The sequence below is a fragment of the Bactrocera latifrons genome, unplaced genomic scaffold (assembly GCF_001853355.1).
Source record: "Bactrocera latifrons isolate USDA-ARS-PBARC rearing strain unplaced genomic scaffold, ASM185335v1 scaffold_7, whole genome shotgun sequence".
In the NCBI taxonomy this organism is placed as follows: Eukaryota; Metazoa; Arthropoda; class Insecta; order Diptera; family Tephritidae; genus Bactrocera; species Bactrocera latifrons.
This window is the reverse complement of record NW_017537378.1, coordinates 558351-583136: the sequence shown is the minus strand read 5'-3', so window position 1 is coordinate 583136 and position 24786 is coordinate 558351. Positions and strand designations below refer to the sequence as shown.

General features: G+C 36.0%; 1 protein-coding gene across 1 annotated transcript in view; it reads right to left on the bottom strand.

Annotated features, from left to right (window-relative positions):
* The window catches only part of LOC108975920 (protein CWC15 homolog), a 40273-nt gene extending 23535 nt beyond the window's left edge, over positions 1-16738 (bottom strand). Inside the window, exon 1 of the mRNA XM_018944759.1 lies at positions 16455-16738. The gene's annotated coding sequence lies outside the window, so the exon portion shown is untranslated. The remainder of the gene's footprint in view (positions 1-16454) is intronic.
* Between the last annotated feature and the right edge of the window lie 8048 nt (positions 16739-24786).

The following is a 24786-nucleotide window of genomic DNA, read 5'->3' as shown; positions in this document are numbered from 1 at the left end:
CCCCGTAGCAATATATGACGTGGAGATATTTCAAAAACTGAAGGATTAGTCCGCATATATACCATACAGATAGGCGACTCAGCTCGTCACTCTGATAATTTATATATATAAATGTGTTTATTGCATATGTTATAGGGTCTCGGAAGGCCAGTACGAAGGATGGAAAATGCGCGTAAAACCTGATTACATTAATACCAATAATATATAATATGTAAGACCTTGATTTCGACTAAGAAAGGTCAAGTGAGACAACTCTACTTGAAGCTTATAACAGTAATTATTAAATGCAAGTTCACACCTTTCCACATCGTCTTAATAATTTCCATACTTCTCTTAACTCCGTCGTTGACAAGTTTTTACAAAATCCATGATGAGTATTTAAGACCAACAGACTCGATTTGCCGTTTGCTTGGAAATTTCGCCAACTTGGAAATTTACTCACCTGCAATTAAGCGAGCAGGTGCTCTGCGCCCCTAACGAGCTTTTGAATTACACCAGCCTTAAGTATGGAAATTTTACATTGAATTCTTCGTTGGTTTTAATGATCTGCAGACGGCAACCTTATGAATAATCACATTTAAATTAGCTGTCGGCGAGAGCGTTCGTTTCGTCACAACGCAATAGCGGACGGCACTGCGAATGTGCGATCAAATGTGACAAATCATTTATTAATATTCGCGACGATTTGAATACAAAGTGATCGTATGTATGTGATGGTACTTTTTATTTTCCCACATAAAACTCGTTTTATGCGACATAAATGCACAGTTAGACTCGCAAGCCTATAGATTGCTGTATGAACATACATATGTATGTATCGTTTGAATATTGCTTTCGTGTTAATTTGATTAACGCACAGAATGATAGAGTAAAATATATAGAGTTAGAAGCTTGCAACCTATTTGGAAAATTTAATGGTATTTTTCATCTGTCACCCCGGTTTGTCTAGCATTGACCGTCTTTAGTCAACGCTAGGCTCGTACCAAAAGACCTGAATATTTTGTAAAACCAGAGTAGAGGTCGCAAAACAGATGCTTGACAACATAGGTGAGAACCACATATTCATGAAACTACTGGCCGTGGATCTTTTAATATGACTATGAAAAGACGGCCCACAATCTAGGCCAAAGCCGAAAAACCCTCGTCAAAGTCGTTTAAAACTTAATGTGTTATCGATTTCTGCCGGAACATGATTAGAAATTATCGATGGCCGGATTATGAACAGAAAATTCATAGGTTTTTCGGCTTCCTGTGACTTTTTTCCTTTTTTGAAAGAGGGAAATGCGCTACGGACTCTCTAAAGACACACGCCATCCCAGCAGGGACTTATAACAAGGCTATGTTAAACTGGTTGACATGCTGGTATTCTTTCCAAAAGAGCCCATTTTGAAGGCGATAATAAAGATTTGTATAAAGATACGTGAATATGCTGGAAGTTGAAGTTCTAAGCCGGTAGACGATTCTTGTTTGTGTTATGCTGTGAAAGGTGCCGGTGTATAAAAACACGATTTATTCTCATAATCTCAGTGTCGAAAGGAAAAATCGTGAAGTAGAGGCGATAACTCTCATTGGTTGGGTTAACGAACGTCTCTCGTAAGGTTAAGTTGGGTTAGATGACTGATCAAAGATGGACTACTATATGTAATCCTAAAGAATATGTAATACAGTAGAAGAATTTATAGATTAGCAAAAACCTTGGTAGCCAACACAAATTTGCGCAGGTGGGTGTAATGTTTGATATTATGCGCTTCCAAGTGTTTAAGTCTTGACCTCCCAAACACGGGCTGGTGAGTTGTTTCCATCTTATCTTCTTCCTTACAGCTTCTGCAAATGGCGTCGCGTAGGATACCTAGCCTTACTGCGTCAATAGAGCAATGGCGCCGTTAAAAGTCCCAAAACTAGGGAGATGCTAGCCTTAATGAGGGCAAGGAGGATACCAGATCTCTTGCGATCGATCTTGGGACAAAAGGCTTTTGGGACAGCGCATGTACCGATGGTGGCCCAGCACTGGCCGAGTTCCCGTGAAGCTCAGTTTTCTAGTAGTAGAACGCAAGAGGATACTGAAGTACCGACCAGCTTCCATTCTACCGATAGAGTTTTTAGAATGCCTTTTCTTGAAAACTTATCATCTTTATAGTTTCCTGTGATTCCTCTGTGGCCTGGCACCCATATCAATCTTATCACAAAGCCACTCGATGCTACTGATAGCGAGTAAGGCACACTTTGACCATCCCTGAATGGTGGCACTCCGGAGCAATACACTACAGCAACCTTAATGGCTGCAACCTCGGCCTTGCACATTCTTAAGCGAGTAAAGGAAAATTGCTGGAAAAAGTGAGGTTTGTTCATTGGAAACTTATCATTATTAAATATTTTTCAATATTATATTATAGAAATTGGTTTTTCTGCACTTTTGATCAATTCACTAATTTGGTTTTTATAAAACAGTTCTGATATACATTGTTTTCTATTTATATCAACTAAGCACCTTTTTTTTATTATTTAATTTCTGTTTGTTGATTTTTGCACATAACATACATACATACGTACATGTATAGTAAATTCTATTTTCCTCTTTATTGCACGCCAAATCATTAACCGATATTAGCAACAAAAAAAAAAAAAAAAAGTTGTGGGGAATTCCATACTACTTGATCTACAAGACTCGTATTGCACAACAACACACACTCGACGAGTATATGCAGACTGTGGATATGCATGTATGTGTGTATGCACCACAACTCTTTGTGCGTTGATTTGTTGTGATATTAGAATGTTTTTGTTGTATTTGATCGCTCATCTACGTAAATGCTTACTTATTTATTTACTTAATTTAAGTTTTATTGACTTTTTCGGCGCACCGTTTTGTTGAGTTTGTCAACATTGTCGACCAGGCGCGCAGCCAAACCCAGTAACGGGATTTTACGTTTGTCAACAAATACGCATATGGCTAGAATGACAGTAACAATAACAACAGCGATAAAGTGAGCAATGTAGATGACTCCTTTCTAAACGCTTTCGTATAATATAGTATACAATAATTTATTGACTCTTTTATCAGTTCCAGCTTAGATACGGACGAATGTATGTATGTACTCGTATTATTTTTATACTTATGTGTTTGTTATTGTTTTTATACTATGTAGTACTACATAGCAGAATCATTTCAACAATATAATTGGATTATGCCAGCAACAGCAAGTCGATCGTACAACTGTTAATAGCGGCCGGAAAGCTTGGTTGAAGGCGTTTGTTTTTGTTTTTCGTTTCAGTTAAATGGCTGTGAACCTGTTGAGTTTTATTGCGACGATTTTTGGTAGTAGCGACACCAGCGCTTTGCTTGGGAGCTTTGCTTTATGCTGAGCTGAAGGTATTTCCGGAGACAATTGGCTCAGTTTAACAATAATTAGAATTCAAAATAAATTTTTAAAATTTAAATATGTATGCAAATAAATATGCATATGTATATACGCATATACATATTGTATATGTACATATAATAAAATAAGGTATCCATATAAAATAATAGTCATTACTATGTGTTTCGAAGTCTAAACATTCATACAGTCTTGAACAAAGAAATAAGGCATTCTTAAAATTATTTAAATTAGTATTGGGCTTTATTAAATAAGTGAATCGCAATAATTTCCTACGTTAATTTTATGGTTTGACCCCCACTACTTATAACCGTAAGCTTCCGTTATCATACTTACTTTTTTCTTGTTACTCCTTTTAATCGCATTCTACTGAATTTTGATTTGTACATAAAATCATTATTTATTGACAGTCGTGGGAAAAAACATAGTTTTAACTGTGGTGTTAAATAAAACTAAAATATTAAAAAATTGGTAGAAATTTGCAGTGCACTCTCGAAAAAAAGAGAGTGATTTTTTATCTACATAAAAAAGGCAAAAAACCAATCCAATCCAATTCATGAATTGTTCGAGAAAAATTGAACATAATTCCATACATATTTCTAAAAGTGATTCTAATTTACTGAAAAATAAAATAAAAATCCTCCACAACGGTACATGCCGAAAGAGACCTCATCAAAAGAACCAAGATTGATTATTTTAACTCCTCCCGAGGGATTATGGCTGAAATAAAAAAGGAATTTGAGTTTATTGTATCCAGTTGGCTTGTACGAAGGGGTAAAAAACATTGCTGTCCAAAAGAAACCTACGAGCACGGCTGAACTTTTTGGAGAGAACATAAAATTTTAGAAAAAAGTAAAATTTCAAAGTTTCATATTGGCTGTCAACTAAGTACATATTAAGAATTAAAAATAGTTACACATAAGTATATGGAGAGTACAATACTTGTGGTGAAACTATATTGAAGAGTAAACACGTCTCGAGAAATAACTCTAATAAATTTGGTTCAAATAGTGTTTGACAATTGTGGATATGGGTTATCTAGTTGGTAGACATATTCGTAATTTTGAGACGATTGCTGAAAGTCTACAGACTATAGAAACACCGTGGCGTATACTTGATGTGGGACTGACCTTGGATACAGGATTGATTAAAAAAACCAATTGAGTAATAAAGGTATGTATATATGTATACTGAGGATCAAATTTAAGCTGACAGATCCGTGTTGCCCAAAGTGGCTTTTTCAGAATCGAAAATTTGGCGAAACGGCCGCTAATCAGTCACATTTGACATTTGAAGTCGAGATCGTAAATTGAAAGCTTACAAAATAAAGCTTGTGCAAGAACTGAAGCCGACACAAGCGACGGACTCTTTTTTTATGCGATGAGACCCATTTCTGCCTCAATGGGTATGTAAAGAAGCATAATTGCCACGTTTGGGACAAAGAGCAATCTGAAGAGATCCAAGAAGTGCCATTTCATCCATCATTGAAAAAACAACGGGCAGTGGAATCATCGGTCTATATTTCTGGCGATGATTATCGCGCCTTGATAACCAACGATTTGATGCTTGAAATTGAAGCTCGTGATCTCGGCGACATTTAGGTTCAACAAGACGGCGCTACTTCCCACACAACGTATCAATCTGTGTATTTATTGAGAGAACATTTCAGTGAGCACATAATTTACGTTTTAGTCCGGTCGATTGGCCACCAAAGTTGGGTGATATCACACCCGTTTTCCGTTGGGATATACCTAAAGTCGAATGTCTATGCGGACAATCCCGCTTTGATGCAGACCTTGGAGCAAAACATCACGTGTGCCATTCGCTAGTTATCAGTTGGAATGCTTGAGCGATTCATCGAAAATTGGACTCAACGGATGGACTATCTGAGACGTACCCGCGACCAACATTCGAAAGAGATAACCATCATTGCGAAATGCCTTCAAATCAGACAATTTTTAGTTACTTTAGTTTATGTTCAAGTGTATAAATATCTGTGTGTGTTTGTGTGCTTGTATTTAATTACATGCTGTACAACACTGTCATCACTAAAGATTTATGGTGGGGGAAGTCGTAAAAAGACCACTTTTGGGCGCGTGCGCGACACAATCAATCAGCGCGACCAACAAATGACGAGCCTCAGAAAGTGGGTATGGAAACCAAGAAAAAATGCGACGAATCGCCATCAAACCGCCAACACCGCTGACATGGTGTGTAACACAACGCACGAGGTGACCACAAACGGAGCAGACTGATTGGCAACTTGTGGCTTCCTTGCGGATGCGTGGGACGACAACATGTGGTGGCGGCGATAATATGCAATAAACTGTCGCAAAGAGAGCAACAATAAGGATAAGGATTTTGCGCAGAGCAACAATTTTTAGTAAGTTTTCGTTTTTGTTAAGTATCGTTGAATAGCTGAAAAAGTAAATCAGTTTTAGAGGAAGTCTTTGCGATGAGAAATATATATTGGAGGCCTGTAAGGCTTACATATTATATAAAGAAATAATTATATAAACACAAACACCTTTCGCAACGATGACGAATTCGCATTTTTTGGATTTTTCTGCAACAAAGTTTTATTAGTTCCCTTCTGGCGTTGCGTATTAATTCGTATGGATTGCAGTGTCTTATAGCCATTTTAGTCTAGCTGTTTTAATGAACGCACCAACTTATATACAAATATACGCACATAGGCATATATCCGCTTTGGTGCTCGCCAGCTGCACAGACACACAAACCAAATCCAAGATGTGTGCATATGTACATATGTATGCATGCATTTGTGTGGTAGTGTGTGCTTATACTGCTATTTGTATGTCGATTTTGCCAGATAAGTTGACTATTAAAATCGATTTGACTGCACCTGCTCTGCATACTAATTCCCGAGAAAAAGCCCAGTTTTTAATACACTTTTCAAGCGCTGTCATTGTTTGTGTGTGTTTGTGCGGAATTAAGCTCACTAATGTGCTGGCGTACGTGCTATACTCCAATGCTGCGCGCGGTACTAAGTACAATATACTAGCATTTATGTATATATGCATAAACATGTACATATGTATATAAAAAGAAATCTGGTGAGAATGCGTTTGAGACTCGCTCTTACCGGCAAATTTGCAATGAATCACCTCATCAAATTCAGCAGCTTACTCCTCTATACACACACACAAGTGTTTGTATATGGGTGTGTGCCTTAGCAAACAGCTAGGCACAGTGTGTTGTTCAAAAGCAATTTGTGATGTAGTAAAAAAAAATATACGTTTCGCATAGATAATATAATTAACTAAAAATTAAAAAATCATATAAATATTGTCCAAAGCAACTATTTTCTATAATAAATTTTAGTTTTGTTGTTGTTGTTGTTTGAAATAACTGAAATTACTGCTGAAACATAATGAAAATCTCATCAAAATATTTGCAATACAAGTCTTTCTTAAACTTGTCTAGTTTTATATCCATATTTCAATATTTTATTTCAGCGGGTGGCAACTCTGTAAAAAAAATTTCAATTGTTATATTTTCAGCCAAAATTAAACTATTCACATTATTATAAATTGTTTATATGATTGATATATTGAATTAAAAAACTCTAACAGGTGGCAACTATCCTAAAAATATAGGCTTTAATATGAAAGTTTAAAATTTTTTTAAACTTTTAATTTTAACAACATTTTTTACATCCAAATTTTTACTTCTACTCTCTTGACTTTTTACTGTCCTAAAAATTTATTTTCAAGTTAACAAAGTAAATTTATAATAACAAAATTTTCAACAATTCAAATCTTTCTTCAGCCTGTTAAGTTTAATATCCATATTTCAATATTTTATTGCTGTAGGTGGCAACTCTATTCAATTTTTTTCAATTGTAAGATTTTCACAAAAATTTTATAAATTACTATAAATCATTTTATGATCGATATATTAAATCAAAAATTTCTAATAGGTGACAACTATGCTAAAAATATTTTTTCAACTTTAGACTACTTTCTTCAGTTTAAACAATGCAAATTTATAAATTTTTTATACTTTCATTTTTAACAAATTTTTCAGCAAAATTTTTGATTAAATCATTCTAAACATTTTATATTGCCACCAAATATCAGATAATTTTGCTTAAAATAATATTTTTTTTTTAATGAAATAGCATTAAACTGAACTTTGCTAACTCACTCAGAAATTAGGAATTGACTTTAATAACTCGAAAAGTACCCACTGTGCTTGAATTCGGACACATTTATATTTATACGCGTATGTTGATTTCTTATAAATTGCAGACAAAATACTAGTGGCCGATACATATTTCTTAACATAAGTTACGCCGGTTGAAGTTGGATTTCCCAACAACCATATAATAATTTGGTGTTAACCTCTTTGACAGGTGTTTTGTCGAGCTTCTTCCGTTTAATGCTTGTATTCTTATTTTGGGTTATCAACATTTTCTCTCAGTTTTACGATTTTAAAATAACTGCGAATTCGTGGAGGTGCTTATTAACTTTTTATTAAGACCTGTTCTATGCTATGATGAGTTCTAGTACAAAAATTCAAGATGAGTTCTTTAAACTATCCCGACGCAGATCGACCTAGATACGAGTATAAAAGTGTCATCAGAGATTTGAATAAAAAGTTCAGCAAAGTAGCAAAATGATAGATACAAATTGTTCACAGAGGGTCGAAGATGCGTTGACGACGAGCCACGTCTAGGACGGCCATCAACATCAACTGATGATCAACACGTCAATTAAATACAGGAATTGGTGCTTGAGAATCAACGACTAACAGTCAGAGATCTTACTGGTATCGTTGGAATATCGAAAATCAGAAATATCATCTTGGGCTAAGAAAACGGTTGGCTCAAATTTTTTCGAAAAGCGGCTTCGCGTTAGCGTCTATGAAACAATGCCTTCCGACTACCAGGATGACGTGAAACGTACCATTACTGACGATGAGTCTTGGATCTATGGTGAAAGGTGAGCCGTAGAATAAAAAAAGCAGTCAAAGCAGGTTAAAAATCAATGTTATATCGACAGTTTCTTCGATTATCGAGGTGTAGTGCACTCCGAATTCCTTCCGTCCGGCCAAACTGTCAAAAAGGAGTACTATTCGCGAGTGTATAACTCGTCGTTTGCGCCAGGCCGCTCTTAAAAAGAGTCCGGAATTATGGGCCGCTAACTCTTGGTTTTTGCCACACGATAATGCAACGTCGAATACTCGCACTGCATTGATTCTTCGTGAGTTTATCGCAAAATTTTCAACCAATATCGTACCGCAACCATCGTATTCGCCTGATTTAGCTCCGTGTGTCCTCTGACTATTCAGCAAACAAAAAGAACCGTTTCAGGAAAACTGTTTTGAGTCAACTGAAACGTGAAACGCTACGCGTCTTCTGGAAATTGGCTTTAACAACTTTTTCGGTTGTATTGGAGTCAAGGGGAATTACTTTAAGCGGGACGACATTTGAAAAAGAAATTAAGAATTTTAAAATTACCAACAAAATCTTAATATTTTTATATGATGGTATTATGTCAAATATGCACCGTTTTGTTCGATAACTTGATTAAGTGATTTCAAAATGCCCAAAACTGGGGCAGTGGATTTTCACAAGCTTCTTGCTTGAGGCGAATTTTTCGCATTAAGTTGTTAGTAATCTATTTGTTTCAAGATCCAGACTATAAATTGACTTTCAACTCTCGGTACCAGGTGAACGACTATCCCAATCGAACATAATTCACAGTTGACGTTGTCGCAAGTGATATCACCAATAACCACACGCTTTAGAAATAGCTCGTTTTGTTGCGATTGACCAGCAATTCGTATATTGAAATTATAACAATGAGCCTTTGTGTTAGCTCATGTGGCAATCATACATCAAGTTTTATGTGGAAGTCTTCCTCGGGTGTGTTTTAGTTTATAGAACCCGAAGTCGATCATAATTTCGAATAATGTTCACACAATTTTGAAGAAATTTTCCGATTAGACAATGGATTTTTACATAAAGCCAAATCTTCGACGTCCATTTCATGTTTTCGTATTTCATATTGACGGATAAGAGCGAATTGTTCGAATTCCTTGTGTAGTTTTCTTTTTCACTATCATTTATGGTATTTTAGTTGGTTGGATATTCATTATATTGGATATAAACCACACTATGCTTTGCTAGTTTCTTGCTAAAAATATTATAGAGTCTTTGGTTTCTTGTATGTGGAACTCATGGATAAAAATTATATTTTATGGCATTCCAGTCGGGCTTTAAATATTTATTATAATTTGGTTTTAAGAAAGCTGATTAAATTAAATGTGTTTTAAGTCGCTGACTTGCACATAAATATTTCTTGATAGTAAGAGTCTTAATCACAATACAACAGAAGTAACCACTGAAATCATATCGCATGTGTGATAAGATGAAAATGTACCACAAGATTTAAATTAAGCAACGCCATATACTTTAGTACAAAGCTTATCACAATTATGTAAGTAAACTTGTAAAGTAACCTTAAGAATGAAAAAAAAAAAAAAAAAAAGTAAGGAAGGGCTAAGTTCGGGTGTCACCGAACATTTTATACTCTCGCATGATAAAGTGATAATCGAGATTTCAGGCGTGGTTGTGAACCGATTTCACCCATATTTGGTACATGTCATCACGGTGTTAAGAAAATATTATATACCGAATTTCATTGAAATCGGTTGAGTACTKCCTGAGATATGGTTTTTGGTCCATAAGTGGGCGACGCCACGCCCATTTTAAAATTAAAAAAAAAAAAACCTGGATGCAGCTTCCTTCTGACATTTCTCCCGTAAAATTTAGTGTTTCTGACGTTTTATGTTAGTCGGTTAACGCACTTTTAGTGATTTTCAACATAACCTTTGTATGGGAGGTGGGCGTGGTTATTGTCCGACTTCTGCAATTTTTGAACTGTATATGGAAATGCCTAAAGGAAACGACTCTCTACAGTTTGGTTGACATAGCTATAGTAGTTTTCGAGATATGTACAAAAAAGTTAGTAGGGGCCGGGGCCACGCCCACTTTTCTAAAAAAATTACGTCCAAATATGCCCCTCCCTAGTGCGATCCTTTGCGCCAAATTTCATTTTAATATATTTATTTACGGCTTAGTTATGACATTTTATAGGTTTTCTTTTTCCGCCATGTGGGCGTGGCGTTGGCCGATTTTCCATCTTCGAACTTAACCTTCTTATGGAGCCAAGAAATACGTGTACCAAGTTTCATCATGATATCTCAATTTTTACTCAAGTTACAGCTTGCACGGACGGACGGACAGACGGACAGACGGACGGACGGACAGACAGACATCCGGATTTCAACTCTACTCGTCACCCTGATCACTTTGGTATATATAACCCTATATCTGACTCTTTTAGTTTGAGGACTTACAAACAATCGTTATGTGAACAAAACAATAATACTCTCTTTAGCAACTTTGTTGCGAGAGTATAAAAAATTGGCTTATCGAAATGCGCTTAATCCGCACTCAGTTGTCAGGGTAGCCACATATATATGGATATGTAGTACATACGTATGTATGTATGACATAAATGAGCTCAGAGTGGCTATATTTAAATTTACTACAAATTAGCTGAGCTGAGCTGATAAAAATACGCGCCCCAAACTGTGCAATTAAGCAGAACTTTACGCGCAAGCCAAGATTTGTTGAAAAACCAGTAGTGTAGTAAGTAGTATCTGTTTTCCTAGAAAAATATATTCATCATCCAGGGAAAATAACTTTAGAGATATATACTTACTAGTTGTTAAACAGATGACCGCTTGAATAAAACTCAACGAACGGATAGCCGAAAAAATTGATGGAGAGCGTTGTCCTTAGGCAAATTACTAAATACTTTTGATTCAATGCATCGAATTAATATATTTAACTCTAGTGACACACAAATTCACAATTGCTTCTTAAAATTATTTTGAGTACACCGTGGTGCAGTTCAAAAAGTTTAAATCTCAAAGGGTAAGGGAGGGTAAAATCGATGTCTTTCTGACCTGGTACACATTAGAAGTGAAGTTGCTTGCTTCTGGCAACACTTTCCACTGCTGCTCTGTTCCCCAAGACAGTTCTGGCCGATATGCGATACAAGGTTACCTGCCTTGATTGCTGCTTGGGTGTCTCCGAGGCTTTGGCAATGGCAAGGACCTCAGCTTGAAATATACTGTAGTGATCCGGCAACTAAAAAGTTGTCTTATGCTTAACTCTGGACAGTATATCCACGCACCAAATCTATCCCCTCCATCGAGCCAAGAGTCGTCTCGTCGATTTTGCTGCGCAGTTTTCAGCGAAGAGGTCTGGGGTTGCAGATTTAGTACTTCTTGTGCTTTTACAGAATTTCGCTGTCCAAGACGGCCCTAAGGTACTTGGTGTGGTCCTTGAGAGAGTTATGTCCCATTTATCGAAGGGAACCTCCACAGAAGAATTTTGTGCTTTCTTGTCTTGTCCTCACATCCGCTTGCGATGCCCAATTCTGGACTGTATTGAGAGCGGTGATGGTCTGTAGACACCTATCAGTTATTGAGTTGGCAATGTCGTCCGCATATGCCACCTAAGTTTCTTAGCAGTTTATTCACCACTAATTGCCATAGAACCGTAGATAGCACTCCACTTTGTGGAGTACCTCTGCAGACTTCTTTGGTCAATCTAACGTCGTCCCATTCCTGCTCTTATCCTTCTAGAAGTCAAAAGGCTTCTGATCCAACATTGTATAGCAGGATGAACACCTATTGAATGGATACTCTTCAGAATAGAATCCGTAGAAAAGTTGTTGAATGCTCCAGAAATGTGCAGGAATGCTCCAAAATCGTATTTCTTATATTCTACAGTCCTTTCGCCATTAAATACCAGTCTATGGAGTGCAGTCTCTACTGTTCTGTCTTTCGTATATGCGTGTCGCGCCTTGGACAAGCTTTTAAGAGTCGATGCGGCCCTAATGTGCCGCTCTAACTTTTTAAGCGGAAAGAAAGTTAAGCTTATAGGCATTAACTCTTTCGAGCAGGTTAGGTTGTTTCAAGCGGCTTTTGGTACAAAATGTTCGAATGTTCTTATGCAGATACATTAGACATACATATATTTATTTACAAATATTGACCGATTTGGAAAAATTAATATATCTTTACGTAACTCTGATTATTATTGCAATTTTGAGGTCAATGTACGCAATTTCGGTCACGTGACATATTGGCGTTTGATATTTAACACCCGACCACTTCACCGCCTCGCTTTTGTTGTTGCTCATCTAATTTGTTGAAAGCACGCATCGGTCAGTGCAGCCTCTGCAAGAATGTGTTTATAATTTGGCTTCGGCGCAACTTCACCTAAGTAGCTGTACCTATGTATGTATTGCCCGACGCATGTCAAACTGTCAATCGTGTTGATGTGTTGTGTAACTTTTTTGGTCGCACCGCTGACTGTCGGAAAAGGGCAGAATTGCAGCAGCACCTGCACCCGAATCCGACGGCCGAGCTGTCAGCCGAAAGTTGAAAGTGTAATAAAACTAATTATGCTCACTACATACTTATCAGCTTAAAGGAGGCCGATTCAAAAACACTTAAATATACTTGGTTGATTTTCGAACACCTTAACGCCGAAATTCAATATCTAAGACACACCTGCCTATACGAAAAAAGGCAGTATTCTTTATTGTACGCACATCTGGGCAATTTCGTATGCAAATTGCGTTGGCTGAGGTGTGTTGCGTGCCTTTCTCTGTCAGATTTAGAGCGTTTCGTTTTTCTACACAGAAAGTGTGGTTTATGAAGCGGCTACTTGGCACGAGGATTATTCAAACTTTTTATTGAAAGCTGCTTTGTTGCTTATGTGAAGAAGAAGAGTTTAATTTATGAAGTTAAAAAAAAAAACATGAGGTGTATTAAACAACCATCATTCGGATTGATCAGTCACTTAACAAGAAAAAAAAATATATTTTTTATGAAGGTCCTTATCTTGATTTTTATCCGATCTGAACAGTTTATCGGAGCTTGTAGCGTTGGCTTAGTAGTGCTTTTTGGAGAGAAAAGGGCATGGAAAAAACTTCACAGCGACATTACAAGACTAGTTCGCCTTTATGCAGACCGATAGACAGATGGCCATGGCTAAATCAATTCTACGCGCTGATCAATTATTTAGTATACAAAAGTTAAGTTTTAGTTTCCCTAAGTGTAGGTAGCGTTTATTCTTTCTCATTATAGAGATACATTGTTTTGTTATAGCTAACTGATTCTTACTGCAATCAGTCACGGTGGATATTATAGCCTGATATTATTGATGACAACTCGTAAATAAATTTTCCGCATATTCCACAGTTCTTCCATTTTTTTCTTTTGAGTAGCCGAATGAAATCTTAACTTAACTATTTTCATGATGTTTTGGTTTCTTTAAAGCCAGCTTCTCTATTGGATTGATATCCATCTGAAGATTATGCTGGACAATCTAAGGTAACCATATAGCTTTCTTGCGTCCATTGAGCACAGATTCTGTTCGTAAGTTTCGGATCATTGCCGTTCCGCAGTATCCAATCATTTTTATTTTTGCCATAGAGCATTTCAACTGACTTCAGTCAATACTGTTTACACAAATTTATTACTCACACAGTATTTAGGTTTTCTGTGAAGCGCCTGAAAGTTACAAATCCATAAGCAGAGAAGCATTCATAAACGTGCACCTCTTTGAAAAATTATTTGTAATTTTCTTGGCTATATAGTTTGTGAATATTATTGATGCTTTCCTACGTCCAATGCAATCTTTTTTCAGTGTGTGTTTTCGAAAGTATGGCAAAGTTGATATCTGAAATCTATCCCATATTGTATTTAAAGATATACCTAATCCCTTTTAAACACAATCATTTTAGCATATCTTAGATTGAACAGTGGATTCTTTTCAAAAAGGAGAACAAAAGTTTTGTCTTCACTTATTAAATATTAAAAATGTCACGTGATTCATCCTTCCATTGGAGTCAGATCATGTATTCAGACACTGTTATGAGTAAAACCCGCTCTCTCATTTTCATTGAGATAACTCACATATTAGCCGATATATGCGGTACAAAGTCAACCAGAAGTTCCTTTATCTTTATATTAGACTAAAAGAAGTATTGGTCCGATTCAATCCATTTTTAATATAGACCAGACAGACCATTGTCAAAGAAGTACTATACCTAAACTTCAATTATAATTCTCAGACATTCTACGATATTTTCGATCAAAAGTCAAATTTGGGGACTGGGGTCCAAATATTCGGTAGCTAGGGGTCTGAAGAGTTTTTGTTGGATTTAAACAATTTTCAATCAAAAGGTGGTATACACTAAAGGTATTATTCGCGCAAAGTTTAGTCCCGTTTTATTAATTGCTTCTTGATTTGTGTACTGGAAAGTGAAGGAATCAAGTGAAATTCAAAATTGGGCTATAGGTAAAGTAGGCGTGTTTATAGTCCGATTTCGCCCATTTTTCACAACATGACATAGGAATATGAAAAGAATGCCGCGTACCAAATTTTGTCGAAATCGGTCAGTCGGTGCATTCCAAGTTTCATCAAGATATCTCAATTTTTGTCAAGTTACAGCTTGCATGGACAGATGGATGGACGAACAGTCAGACAGTCACCCGGAATTCAACTTTTCTCGTCACCCTGATCATTTACATATATGTATATATCCTTATGTCTATCTCGCTTAGTTTTAGGTAATACTTGTAAGTACAACCGTTAGGTGAACAAAACTATTATACTCTATAGCAACATGTTGCTAGAAGAGTTTCGACATAAATTTCTTTATTTAGATTCGTAAATAAGCAAAAGATCTGCGCTAAGCTTCTTAGAGTTTCGTAGAAATTAATATTGAGTAAATATATTCGTAAGAGCGATGACCGTTATTGACAAACTAATATTACTGATAGTTACCGCTTTGCAAGACACAAAACGATGTAATTTAATTTCAACAACCAATTTTGCAATTTTTCAACTAAATTATTTAGTTAAAATAAAAATTGATTGGGTGCACTCACGGGAAGTGGTTTCTAACAGGCGCGTGTTGGCATGCTAAATACCAGTAAAAAGTCTATAAATACAACAACAACAAGCATAACAGCACATTACTTATACTAAATATTACACGTCTAAACAAATGCTAAATGAATAACAACAAAGCATAAAAAATACAACAAACACACGACAAAATGGTGGTGACGCTTCCGCCGTTTTAACGGGAAACTTTCAAATCACATACCAAAACACACACACAAAAAGCCGTATAAATTTCAATTACCACACAAGGCCAATCAGCAGTGTGTGTGTGTGTTTGTGTTGTGTGCTTTGCGTATTTATGCATGTTGAGGTGTGTGTGTGTGTGTGTGTTGGTTGGTTGGTTGTGGCCTGCGGCATTTCGGGTATGTGACCTGTGAACTTGATTAGCGGTTTTCGGCTAACGTTTTTGACATATTTCCCGGCGCTGCCACTGCAGTTTCGCTGCACCTCCGCGCTCCTCTCCGCCCCTAGTGACACTTCCGGTTTAACACCGCTGGCATTCCCGCTGTTTATGTCACTTATGCACACGTAGTTGCGCATGTGTGTGTGTGTGTGTGTTGGGTGTTGTTGCATTTTCCGCTTTGTTGGCTTGGCGCTGATTTAGCGCTCTGTGTGCCATTTTTCACTCTGGCTAATTCGCAAATTAATTTGTTGCAATAACAAAAACAAAGAAAAAACGAAAATTAACACATCTCCTTTGCGCCACCAAGCGCCGATGTCACTTTGTGCAGCGCAATTTAACGGGTTTTTCGCTGTGCGTGAGTTTTTGTTGTGTGTGTGTATTGCATTGTGTATTTGCTTTTGTTTGTGTGTAGCGTTGTGCAAAAACAGCCAAATTGAGCGGATATGATCCATTACAGTATTATTAATGTGCGCTGTTGTTGTTGTAAACCGCTTATTAAATATTGAAAATGTCGTACTTAATTGAAAATTGGTTGACCAACAAATGGAAGAGTTGGCTTTTCCAGCATAAACAAGTATGTAAAATTTTCATATTTTAAATGCTCACACTTAAATATATTCACATATATACATACTTACGTACATACCTTTTTAAAGTATAAAGTAATGGTTAATTGAAAAGCTAATTAGTGAAGAATTTATGTGAAATTTTCGTAGCAAACAATTTGGAATTTTTAAACAAAATTTGTCTTCTTCTTTATTGCTGGGGACACCGCTTACGAGATTATAGCCGAGTTAAAAAAGTCTCTCATCCGGTGTGGATCCCAAACACAGCGCCCAATCCTGTCGAGGAGATTTTTCGCCTTCTCACTTTAGCTCGAGTTAATCACAATTCAGTCACTTTTTTTATCTACTCTGCACCATCAGGGCAAGTTCCTTTATTAATACAAAACTAAGACTAAATACATTTTGATAATTTAGTGCTATTTATACTACTTTATTGTACTAGTTTTTATTTGCTCTCTGCTATGTTATTTGAAGATAGACACACTATCTACAGTCAATTGTTTGTCGTTACAAACAGCCCCGAGAGAATAGCGTGTAGGAGATAACACTTGTTATGTGTGATACCATTTCTATTTCACACCATATATTGGAATTGCTTATCACTATTTGTTTATGCGTGCTCGACATAAACAAGAGATGTTTTGGTTTTATTTGAGTAATGAAACGTTCCTTAACTTTCGCCTTCAAACGGATGTCTTTTGGCTACCCAGAGGACAGGGTGTCGGGGAGAAACATTAAAGAATTATTTTCTTTGCATTATTTCCATCCAATTGCCGAGCTTCATCATGAAGTTAGTAATGAAACATATGAGTTGATTTGACACAGTTTTTTGAACATATCCTTTCAACGCTTTCCGACCGTATGTTTGCTCTCAGTCACCAAAGCTTTTTTATGTTAGCACACCAAAAGTTATCATAAACTACAATTTGAATATTGGATGTTTCGGTAAAGCTGATCAATATGCATGTTCGTATTGTTTTATGAGAAAATCGTGTAAATAGTGGAGAAAAAGGTTTTTCTTGGTTTTAAACATAAGCGCAATCAATATACACTTCTTATTTAAGGAGTCAGCAACAAGAGAAAACGAGACCACTATGTCACATTTTATGTTTGTCCGTAACAACTTGTAGGTGATTTTCGTAATGAAATATTTTTAAAACATGGGGGAGACCATCATCCTTTGAGGAAAGGCTAAATGACAAATTCCACATATTGCGACACCGTGAAGATGTAAAAAGTAAAGATTGTTCCGTATGTTCAAACAGAAAAATTTTAGGCGGTAGACGCCAAACTAATTATTTTTGTGACACATGTTCCCGAAAACCAGGGCTTCATTTTGGAGGCTGCTTTCAAAGATACCCACGATGAATAACTATAAAATATAATTTTTATATAAATTTAAACATATTATTATATTACATGTATGTTAAGTTTCAAAAGGAATTAATAAATAATATTTTTCCTTCACAATATTGCATACTGTGTATTACTGTTTTTTTTAACGAAAATTAATTCCGACCAGCATGACAAACATATTTAAAATAATACTGTCACAAAGGGTTAAATAACAGTCAAATAATATTTTTGCTATTAAGTCTAAGAGTGTAAACTTCTGCCCCTTCCACCATATAGCCAAACTTCTGTCGTTAAGACAAAAGCTGTAAATGGTACCTTAAACATATTTCTAATGCAATCAAATTTATTTAGTTGCATTTTTGCAAGCTTAACATGTAGCTGACGACAGCAAACGTTATTTCACGGTTTATTTTTTCATATATTATATATATAAATTTTTGTCTAGTCTTTCCTTCATTACCCGTATTCATCAATAGTAAGATAATAAATACTATAAAGTCTAATTTTAAGCAGAAAATCTTCTTTACTGCAAGACATCTTTTTTCCCCCCTTCAGCTATTGTATCAAGGATCGCCAGTTATTACATTAAATTCTGAATACTTACATTATATTCTTTTATTTATTGAATGAAATGTCTCTTAAACAATCACAAAAAATGCATTTTTTCAGACTTGCAAACCTTGTCTCAAATATGTAGTACAAATCCTCCGAGTGAGGAGGAGTGATGGAAACCATTAGCGTGAATAATGGATGGTTCTTTACGAGCAATGAAACTGCTAAGCTAATGTAAATATTGTGCTCTTATCAAAATAATTTTCGACCAACGTTTTGAATCTTAACCTCTGTTAGAGCAGTCAGACGATCTTTGAAAACATCACAAAAAAATAATGGAGCAACAACAACAGCTTCAACCTTGTAATGGAGCAAACAGTAATAATCCAGGAGACTTAGTTTCGGGCTTATTCAGGAGTGAAACCGGAAACAAAATGTCCTAAGCATCTATCGCTTCCAGTATCAGAATGAAAACATATAAATCTCAAGTTGTTTCTGAAATTAGGCCAAAAAACTTGGACTAGTTAATAATAAGATGACACAAGCAACTGCGCGAGCTTAATATGGGGTAGGAATAGGTCTGTGAATTATAACAGAGCGAGTTGGTCTTCAGATACAAATGAACTTAATTGTCTCAGGCTGGACACTTTTCAATGCTATATCTGCATGGGATAGATATCCTTTCTCTAGATCAGTTTTTGCGGTATATATTATACATATAAAGCAGAGCTATACTTTAAGTATTCAAATGCTAGAAACAAAAGACTTAAGCAGCAAACTTGGTGCAAATGCCTTATTATAACATAGTTACATACGCACATACAAAAGGGGTTAAAGCACAAAAAAGAACGCACAGAATTAAACATGTATATAATAAGTACAAATTTTTGCATTTATTACTCTAATCAAATAGTTAATAAAAAAACGGTTAAGTAAAATACTTTAGCAAAATCTTTTTTCATGGATTTCTATGTTATTATTATTTCGAATATTCCTGTATATACATATGTATGTATTTTAAAAGTACATAGTTTAAAATAATAAAAATATATCGATTAGCTTACCATTTACTAGTCTTCAAGAGAGAAGTGATACTTTCTTGAAATAGAAGGTTTGTGAGTGGAAATAAATTCCCCATTTGCGAAATAATGGTTGTGGAAGCAATTAATTTTTTAACTATGATATCAGCACCAATTTAATTGCCTATACAAAATAAAGAAATGCCCTTTTATAAGCTCTGGGTAATTTACAAAATCAGACTTTTGACTTAAAAATGTCAATATGTCATCCCTTAACAAGCAATAAAAAATATAAGCGGAATATAATGATATTCTAAAGTTATGATTATTACATAAATTTTATCAAAGAACATAATTTATAACACGCATCTTTGGAATTCCCTAAATTGTTCTCAAGAAAGTGTCTGGAGTGGTTACATAGATGATTCACCGCTTAAACATTAGAAACTGTTTAGTCAGTGCACCGGATTTGAAATTCCGATGTCATCGGCCTCAGAATTCTAACTTAAACATTGAATACTTCAAATACAACTCACATACATGCATAAAACTAAAAAGGTAAGCAGGCGCCTGTAGAAAACCCAAGCATTGCAAGCGAAAACCTTAATCGTTTACCCCACCTAAGGTATAAGCACAATTAGCACCCGTATGCAAATGCATAATATTTGTATAATCAATCAGCATTTCTATTAAAAGTTTCAGTGCATTTTTGCAGTGTTTTTCAATGTAAGCATTTGAAAAACCCCCCAGAACCAAGCCCTGAGCGCGGGTCAAATAATTACTGCAAAATCATTTAAATTAATATTTACCCTGATATTCCCGGTATAACGACACCGACTTTTCTTTGCCTCGGTTGATCACACTTTCGCTGGAATAGCTGAGCTTTACAGTTATAAAATATTTTGTATAGATTTTATTAAAAAACTGCACAAATTGCAATTAAAGTGAAAAAAACCTGGATACTTTGCACTTGAGCACAATCGAAACATTGTCAACTGCAACTACAACTACAACAAAAACGCTAACAACTCACAACACCAACACCCACAAAAGCCGAACGTACATATGCGAGCCGCGCGACGCCTTCGTTGGCGCATACCAATCAGCTGTTCACATAACTAACCTACGTCTACAAGTGTCGGCAAAGGAACAGCAACAACAAGTGGCCGCGCAGCTGAGCTTAAACTATAAAACGTGCTATCGTCGTCGAACTGGTCAGCGCTGATGAATCATAGCGTTTGTGTGCGTCGTGTGGCCGCATCTAACACAACTGGACCGGCACCGGTGACAAGCTCGGCCGCTGAGTCAACTTGGGCCATTCAGCTGAATTGAGAGCGGGTGCCTGAGATTTGAATGTATGTAGTTCAGCGCGGGAGAGCAGCAACTGCGAGTTGCTGGCGCTTGATGAGCAGCGCAAGAGCTGCAGCTGTGCGCGAGAGCGACGCGTGCGCATCGTGAATTGTGGGTGGTGACCAATTATTCGTGGAATCGATTCTGTGTTCGTGTGTGCTAATTGCCTTAGTGCATTTTTTTATGCGATAACGGTATTCTCACGTATTTACTTTCTTATATAAATGTTATGTATGTATGTACATAGAGTTATGGACAGTTAGTTAGCTTTTCGTTAGTAACTTTTTTGGTTGTCTACTTTCGTTTTGTTGTTATTTTTCAGAAGGTATAATGAAAGCAACCAGTTTAATTACGTTTGCTAGTGAGGATTGATTTATGCGGCGTCATTGTTTGAGAGATTAAGTGAGTCTATTGTTGAATTCTGCCTTTGATTTAAGTGGATCGTTGCTTCAGAGCAAATGATGTGCCATTTAATGGACGCTATAGCAATGTAAGTCTTGTTCTTGTATATTTATTGTATGTTGTATGGTTCAAGTATAGTATATAATATACATAAGCTATTTTGGTTTAGATGTATATTTATTGAATATATTTAACATTATTTTTTGTAAGAATAAAATAAAATTTGTTACTATAAAAATTTCGACACATATTTTTTTTGTTTGTATTAGTTTAATGTTTCATTGTTTGAACACACTTTTTAGGGCTTTAAAGCATCACCGAAGTATGTATATTCTACTTTTGGTTAGTTGCATACACGTGCAGTACTTTATTGTTGTTTTAATGGGTTATAACCAGTTGTCAATTACAAAAAATATTATTTTATTTAAGTACATATCGAATGTGCATATATTTTTAAATATTCCCCGAAATTTTGAGGTTGATCTAGCCACTATTTTCTTAGATACGAGCTGTGTTCAAAAAGTATTGCGAATTTTGAATTTTCGCGGGTTACGTATATTYGAATTTCGAATTTTTTGTGGCGTTATGTTGGCACTCATGTCTCTCACTTAYGCCGACAAGCTCGGCCATTTTGAATGTTCATTTGCTTGCACGTGTTTTGGATCTTCGATTTTTACCTATTCAAAAAAATGGATCAAAGAACCTGTATCAAATTTTGTGTGAAAAACGAAACTAAGTGCGCGGATGTATTCCGAATGTTAACTGTGGCATACGGAGAAGCTACCTTGGACCGAAGCAACGTTTATCGCTGGTACAAAATGTTCTCAGAAGGCCGAGAAGATGTGACAAAAATTGGCTTTTGCGCCACGATAACGCCCCTGCTCACACATCGTTGCTTGTGCGCGACGTTTTGGTCAAAAAACAACACACTAATGATGCCGCAGGCACTGTATTCCTCAGATCTGGCCCCCTGTGACTTTTTCTTGTTCCCTAAACTGAAGAGGCCCATGAAAGGACGACGTTACGCTTCTCTTGACGAGATAAAGACGGCAACGAAGGAGGAGCTGAAGAAGAAAAAAAATTATTTTTTGAAGTGCTTCGAAGATTGGAAAAACCGTTGGCATAAGTGTATAATATCTCATGGGGATTACTTTGAAGGGGACAAAATAGATATTCATGAATAAATAAACAATTTTTGAAAAAACACAAAATTCGCGATACTTTTTGAACACATCTTGTATATGTACATGTACATACATATTTATAAGGACTTTTTAACTTACTGAAATCGGGTCCCAACATTTAAGAGCGTTTGTCTCGAAATATTCTTTTTAGAGTCGGTGAGAAAAAATTTTCTAAATGACTGGACCGACAGATTTGAAATTTTCACACGACCTTCTTATATAAATATATACATATGTATATATGATATTATTTGTAAGAAAGGAGGATGGAGCCAAGGAGCCAAGTGGAGAAGTTCACGCAAGTGAGAAAAGTTATCTTAGCGCCATTAACTTTGGAGTGGCCAGGAACGATTTTTTTTTATATGGAAGAACACAACCTCGGATAAGAGACTTCCTGCTTGATGACGACCATCACAAACGTTTAAAGGATAATGATTTAAGGGTATGAACATGGAATATCCGGTCCCTTAATTGGGTGGGTGCCGCTGCCCATCTGGTTGACGTCCTCGTAAGAGTAAATGACTTTATCGCCGTCTAAAAAGTGCGACCTCTCGGGACAAGGACTGAAACGAGTAGGTCCTTGTGGCATTTACTACATTGACTATATAAAGGAGGGCAAATTATTTGTGGCATTCGTGGTAAGAGAGAGATTCCATCGTCTAGTACTGGCATTCAACCCGGTAGATGAACTTTTAGCCTTAATTAAAGCGAAGTTCATAAACTATGTGACCAAAGATGCCTACTTTGAGCGCTTGGAGCGCACGTATGATAGCAGCCCCTGCCACGATATCAAAAGCATGCTTGGCGACTTTAACGCCAGGGTGGGCAAAGAAGGTACATATCTTTGGCACAACAATCGGGAAATTTAGCCTCCAAGGTGAAGCATCCCTAAAGTACCCCCCGAGGTCCTAACATTGACTCGGATCACAATCTTCTTGTGCAACAAAAAACGCTCGTCAATAAACACAAGGAAGGTTCGAAGTTGAGAAAGCTGCAATCCCAAGAGACAGCCGAACGATTTTCTTTTCGACTTTCAGTCCTGTTCTGTGGGAGCACTCATCAGCAACTCGGGAAACTGTTTGACGGACTACATTTAAAGCTCCTTACAGATGGTACGATGGGGAGTGCCGTGTTGCAATGAAAAGAACAGACTGCCTTACTCACAACGTTACAATCTACCACAACACCTCCCTTCCAACGACAGTCGGATGTACGAAACTGGAACGGATCCGGTCAAGAACTGTTAATTCTGCAGAATTCTGCCACTATAAGTACAACAACCACAATCCTTTAAATTCTATACATTTATATTTTTATTGTTATTTATTAGTTAAAATTTCCGACTAGTAAGCGAGGATGACCCTTTAAGATAGTATTCCACTGTCGCTATTTCAGAAAGTTGCAAAACTGAAAAAAACAATTTTTCATAAAATGGCGACTACTATAAAAAAAGGGTTGATGTTTTCACCATTTTTCCATTTCGATTTTTTTTTTTTTAATATTACACATTTCAATTTTAATTTTTTGTTTCTCCATGTGATAGAGAGATGTTTATAGGATAGAAGTGCCATATTTGAAGGAAAAACTATTCTATATAAATTCTAATATTTAGTAACAAAAATATCACAATTTAACATTTTTCAATTTTTTAAGAAGTCTTATCGGTATTTGTTGGCTTTTTTAAACTGAAAGAACAGGGCATTCTCACAAATTCATCAAACTCATCATCAAATTACTTTAAATATTCATATTTAGAAATAAACTCAACCCAAGCACATTTCACAATAATAAAAGCAATCAAAACAACATTAATCATCATAATATTGTAGCTGCAGCAGCAAACATTTTCATTTATTAGCCATAACAGTAAAATTAATAATATATACTTTACACAAATCAACACATTTTCAATTGAAAGCGCATTTGCTATTAGTCAAATATAGTAATTCTGCAAATTATTTAATTATACATCATTAGCATTCACCGCAAAATGGGCATTACGAAATATGGATTTCAAAATTCTCACTCAAATGGGGGCGAAAAGCTAAACAAATACATTTATTTATGCATTTATTCTATAAAATTAGTGTTAAGTTATGAGCATAAATCAACTAATGTACCAGTGACGAATGTATGTATGTTGGTTTGTGGATGTAAATGTGACCGCAACAACAACACCGCAAACAATGGTTTACCCAAAAAGTTACAGCATCAGAATAATGCTTAATTAACGTGCTAAAATTTACTAGCTAAATATGTTCAATATACTAATATGTATGTATGTATATATACAAATATATGCACATACATATGTACATATTGCATTGAGGTGAGCATGCACCAGCGTAAGCCAACCGCCCGTGCAATTATTACAATAAATTTGCATAAAACAACACACACACAAATGTGTTTGTTTGTATGTACATATATGTATATGCTGTCTCTTATACACATCTATATGTACATATTGCATTGAGGTGAGCATGCACCAGCGTAAGCCAACCGCCCGTGCAATTATTACAATAAATTTGCATAAAACAACACACACA